Source organism: Dipteris shenzhenensis, chromosome 27 (genome assembly GCF_047967505.1).
Source record: "Dipteris shenzhenensis isolate YYH24624 ecotype China chromosome 27, Dip_SZ_1.0, whole genome shotgun sequence".
NCBI classification, from domain to species: Eukaryota; Viridiplantae; Streptophyta; class Polypodiopsida; order Gleicheniales; family Dipteridaceae; genus Dipteris; species Dipteris shenzhenensis.
The window spans coordinates 12,805,146-12,811,542 of NC_141622.1; positions in this window are offsets into that span (position 1 = coordinate 12,805,146).

Consider the following 6,397-nt stretch of genomic DNA (forward strand, 5'->3'; position numbering starts at 1 on the left):
CTAGAGCATTGAGATAAGCGGTTGGACTCACTTGCATCCATCCAAAACTACCGCATGTTAGAAAATGTATACAATGCATTGTGGGGATGCAGGCTTCAATGCCCAACACGGTTGTTATTCCTCTCCATCTCAACATCCCAGCTAGGACCTAGAGGTCTTCAAAATGAGGCCTATCACTCTTCTCATTCTTGGGTTATCATTTGTAAAAAAAATCCCAAAAAATGCTTAAGGCGATTAATCTTGAACTAAAAGTTGTTGTGCTTCCGCTTTCTTCCATACATTCACCAAAAAATATGTTAAAAATTAATCAATATGTACATGCATCCAAAAGCTTGATAGAATCCAAGACAAAGCAGGATACTTAGCCTACAAGATACCCATGCCCATCAAGAGGATTTTGTGAATTTGCAGTAGAAGTCTATAGGGAGAAGCTCGGGCTTGGGAGGAACATCAGGGCTAGGAAAACTGACTAGAGTTGTGAGGGGCTTAGCAACGGCTTGAAAATATGCCCTCAAATAGTCATGACTTGTGCTTACTATAGGAGGAGCAACACATTGTCAGATATAGGGGAATTCAAAATCCAATGTATTGATGGGAAGGAGATGGAGGATGGAGACGGAGAGGGTAGTGGCTTTCATGGTGATGGCCAAAGTGGTCACCATCACTACCCTCTTTTCCTTAACTAGATCCTAATGTACCTCTTCTTCTGGATGGTACAGTTGAGGATACCAAGGCTCAGAGAGAAGGTCACATCGTCACACGGACTAGCCAAGCCAAAGATTTTCTACCTCTATTGTTTTTCGATGAGTTTGCATTCTCTGATGAGGAAGCCTTTCTTGCCTTAGCCAAAGAGCCAAGCCTTTCCTCTACTAACGGATGCACGCTTCTTCCTTCCCCAATGTAATGGATCCTCTTTTTGAGGTACTCGGGGACATAGAGGAGGAGGAGTGGCTTGTCCCTCCTACTCCCATGCAGCTAAGAAGCCACGGGGGGCTTCTTTAGCCTCCCCATAGGATCACGTTTTACTTCTAGCTTTGCCCATCTAGATGGCTCCCTGGTTGCCGGACTCATACACCAAGCCTCGCCCTTTATCTCTCTCGAGTTCAGAAGAGGTGCTAGCAATTCTTTTGAAGAGGGAGAGCGATCCCCTATAGCGACCTTCGTCAATAGAGGCATCTCCTTTGTTGCAGGTGAAGGAGGAGGAGTAGAAGAGGTGACTTCCCAGCAGACAGTGGACACTTACAGAGCGATTACAGTGGTAGGAACCCCATCAATAAAGATGGACATGGAGGAGGTACCAACAATCAAGGTGGAGCTCGAGTTATAGCAAGTGGCGCCACAACAAGTGATGGATGCGTAGGAGAACGAAGAGTTGATCACGCATTTACTGGGAAGACTTCGAATGAGCAGGGGACACCCACAACTAGTGAGATGACAATGAATGTGTCGACGCCCCAAGGCAATCAAGCAATAGGAGTTGATGTGCAATCAACTGTGCTCGAGGAGCATGCTACGCTATGGGTGAGGGTGAATCACATGGAGCAAGTCAATCAATTATGGCCTTCTTAGATGACAAACTCCTCAATGATTCACTATTGTGGCTGCGTACTCATGCCTTAGTAGGCTTCTTTCTAGAGTCAGACCCCCAATGGCCTTTATAGAGACTTGGATCAGAACAAATTGGGTAAGGAAGTGCATAAATGTGCTGAATGTAAGATTTTTGAAGAAAGGTTTCTCTGTCTTCATCTTTGAAAAGCTTGAGATGGTAGCAAGAGCCCTACAACAAGGTCTATGGACCATTAGAAATCAAGCTTTGTACTTGGAATGGTGGTCCAAGGATTTTTCTCCATATGCCCATACATTCATTAGGATTCTAGTCTGGGTAGAGCTAATTGACCTTCCTCGTTATCTTTGTAATCATGCAGAAAGAAAGGTATTATGGGAATCTCTTTTGTGTGTAGATGGCAATTGTTTTGCTATGGAGGATGTCAATAAGGTTGAGATGAAGAGCAATAGATGGTTGGAAAAGGCCACTGTTATCAGAGGATCTGAACTGGATGCTTGGGAGGAACTCAAAGAGCACTAGCAGCAGATGGTGGATGCATGTCCAGATGGGGATCTCACTTGGTGTAACAGTCAATTGGGTGATTATAGGAGAGAAGCTAGATTAGACAAATTTTATCTTTCCCAAAGTCATCTAAATAATCTTAGCTCTTTAAAGACTAAGACTTTCTCAGATTACAAGGCTATCTTTCTATGCTGTGATTTTGGGTCTGGACACAGAAGAACCTCTTGGTTCAAAGTAGACCCAAAGTTGTTTGCTTTGACTGTTCCTGACAATATAATTGCAAATTTGCAAATTTGAACCAATTTGGTACAAAGTTGAACCAATGTCAATCGAAAGCCCCAAATGTGGGACATATACAGCAATTTTGCAATTCTCTTGACAATTTATAGTTAAAACGATCAACTACAAGACAAATTTGTAGATTGTACGTACTAAGTCTAAAAACGAAGGAGGGATAGGGGTCACAGATATTGCTATGGTAGCCATAAAGCCTTTTTGCAACATGGGTCATTAAAGTTATTCTAACTCCTGAGTGTGACTGGGCTCAACTTTTACTGAGGAATATGAAACAGATTAGGCCATTTAGGGCCCCCAAATGGAAAAACTATCCCTTAATATCTATTTTTTGTAATCTTGAACCCTGTAAGACTAAGGGTAGTTCACTGTGGCAATCTATTTGGAGAGATTTTGAGGAGGTAAAAGTGTTTTTATAGAATTCTTCACAAACTTGTGTGGACCAATGTCAGAGGAGTCAGAATAGGGAAGGGAGACGTGAAATGTAGAAGATACCCTGGTGTTCTTGAGGATATTTTTCACTTGTTTGTTGCTTGCCCTCATGCCAAGAGGGTCTGGAAGTTCATCCAATCAAATGGAAGGCTATATTACTAGGGGATGCATTCAAAACAAACCATGAGCTTTTCCAAATAAGGGGATATGCTACCACGGGGAATAGGTAATAAAAAAACCCCAAAAGAGACATGGAATACCCATGGGGAATAGGTAATAAAAAAACCCCAAAAGAGACATGGAGCACCCAATATATGGTAATGCTTCAAAAATGCTACAATAATAACCCCATAGCAAGAAATGATGCTTTTGACTGGTATGTTATTGAAAAATAGAATAGTAATAAGCAAGGAAATGAAAGAGCATAGCATATGCCCTTTATTGCTAATGGACGTTAAAATTTTAATCCTTGGGATCCACTAGTGTGCCCAATGGCACATTCCCTGCACCATTAGTAGACGAATGAACGTTCTATCCTAGAGGATCCACTAATGTGTGTAATGGTTAAGAGGGGGACACATAGAGGGGAACACATATAGGGGAACTATTTATACCTTAGCCTCATAGATTAATATGGCTCAAAGGACGCTCGTTAGCCCATATAGAGGGGAGGCATTTCAACATGGTACATTAAGTAAATTTTCACCATACTTGTATCCATTACGAATGATATGGGAATGCACAATACTGCATTTACACTAACACAAAAAACGTGACCATTCTCAAGTACATGGACGTGGGTGGATGGTCACCTAGTTAGTCTTCCCCTCCTAAATCCCCGATGCTTGCAGTAAAGCTCGAGAACTCAATTAAGGGAGCCTTGGAATCTGCACCTTGACTCCACAAGCTATCCAATCTGGTGGACATTAAATCCAAAGCTCATCGGCCTTTGTGCGGGTAGGAGGAGACCGTTTGGTAGATTCCCAAGGCTGTTGGCATGAATTGGAGTTCTCTAATACATGGAGCAATGTAGGTTGGCCAAAGTTTGGATCTTTTGAAGCTACAAAGCTTTATTCCTATTTTTGGCTTGCCTTTGGAATGGTATAGGGAAGGCTGGCCGCTTCCCAAAGGTAAAATAGGTATTTTTTAGACATTTCTTTTTATTTTAAGGTGATTGGTCCATGTATGCTCCTTGTAAGAGGCTTTAATGCATGCATTTAGTGACTTTCTCCTCTTTGGCCTGCCCCCCCCCCTCTCTCTCTCGTTCTTCTCTCTCCCCTCTCCCCTTTCTCTTCTCCTTTTCTCTCTCCTTTCTTTCTCCTCCCTCCCTCCCTCTCTCTCTCTCTCTCTCTCTCTCTCTCTCTCTCTCTCTCTCTCTCTCTCTCGGCAAGCCCCCCCCCCTCTCTCTCTCTCTCTCTCTAGGCCACATGAATGAAATTCATCTTGTTGACTTTTGTGCCATTTGCATTTACTACTCTTCATGCCTCCAATTTTATGCTCTCTTTTAAGCATTTCACTCACCCACAGGTAGGCCTAATGAATGATAGATGTATACAATTCACCTTGTTTCCATGCTCTACCTTCACTTTGCTTGCCCCGAAGCCGTTCTATCTCTATGGGTTCTGGGAGGTCACGCTAAGCACTAGGAAGACTAGAACATCAATCCATATCCATTAATTTGGCACCAAGAGCTCGAAGACTCGCAACACGAGCATCTTGATGGCATATGTTGATGCCCATCTTGGTTGGAGCTCTAGCTTAAGGTCCATAGGACTCTCACCTTGGTGTTTTAGCATCTGAGGTTCTGTATTTGCCAACAACCCATTGTCACAAATGGATGGGTGAGAGTGCTCTCAACGGAAGCAAGAACGGAAGAGGGAGAGAGAGAAACAAAGAGCCACACAATTTTTGGTGGGTGTAGAACCACCCTAATCTTCTTTTTCATTCATTTATATATGTGTTTGAGTATTGTACATAACCGGGGTAAAGGCACAGTGACCTTTAACCCCCACAACCTCCCACTTAAAGGACAATGTGCCTTTAAGGGAGAACAACCAGTGAGCATACTATCCAATGCCCATCAATACATGACAATACTCAAACCGCTGACTAGGTAGACTCTTCATCAGCATATCTGTAGGGTTATCATCTGTATAAACCTTGACAAGCTCTATGTGCTTGTCCTCAAGTACCTCCCTGATGAAGTGGTACCTGACCTCAATGTGTTTGGTCTTTGCATGAAAGACCGGATTCCGTGCTAGCTGAATAGCACTCATGGAATCACTATGCAATGTCGGTACACCTGTATGAATCCCCAAATCTCCCACTAGCCGATCAAGCCATATAGCCTCCTTGCAACCCTCTGTGGCTGCAACATACTCAGCCTCTGTGGTAGACAAAGCAACGCACTTCTGTGCGCGAGACATCCACGACACTACACCACCTGCAAAGGTGAACACGTAACCAGAAGTGGATCTCCTACTATCCACATGCCCTGCATAGTCTGAATCTGTGTACCCAAGTACACGCATGTCTCCTTTACCAAAGCAGATGCACATCTCCTTGGTACCCTTCAGGTACCTCATGCACTTAACTGCCTCCCAATGCCTCTTTCCTGGATCAGCCATATACCTACTAACAACTCCCACTGCAAATGCAATGTCTAGTCTAGTAGCTATCATAGCATACATAAGACTCCCAACCGCTGATGCATAAGGAACCTTGGCCATCATGGCCCTCTCCTCATCCGATTTGGGACTATCTGTATGACCCAGTTTCACATATGGAGGCAATGGAGTACTCACTGCCTTCCTCCCCTCCATATTGAAACATTGCAATACTTTTGTAACATACTCCTTCTGTGAAAGCCAAAGGAGTTTCCTACTCCGATCACGCGTGATGCGCATACCAAGAATATGACCTGCAAGTCCCAAATCCTTCATATCAAAGGCCTCATACAACTTGGCCTTTAATGCATCTAGCTCATAAGTATTCTTGCTAGCCAATAGCATATCATCCACATATAGTATCAGGCTATTATCCTTAGCCCTTTTAGTGTAGAGGCAGTGATCAATTTCATTCCTTCTAAAACCCGGGACCGAATGAAAGCATCAAACTTCTGATACCATTCTCTAGGCGCTTGCTTAAGACCATAGAGACTCTTCTTCAGCTTGCAAACTAAATGCTCTTTGCCCTTTTCTTCAAAGCCTTCTAGCTGTACCATGTAAATTTCCTCATGCAAATCCCCATGCAAGAAAGCTGTCTTGACATCCATCTGCATAAGCTCCATATCTTCTGCTGCCACTAGTCCAAGCATGCATCTAAGTGTGGTCATCTTCACAATCGGAGGGAATATCTCATCAAAGTCCACACCCTTCTCTTGCTTGAACCCTTTAGCGACCAAATGAGCCTTGTACCTAGGCACATCATCACCTGTGACCTTCATCTTGTAGACCCATTTACATGGCAATGCTTTCTTTCCATGTGGCAAAGAAACCAAGTCCCAAGTCTTATTCTTCATGAGTGAACTCATCTCTGATTGCATAGCATACTCCCACTTGCGTTGATCCTCGCACATCATAGCCTCTCTGTAGCAAGAAGGCT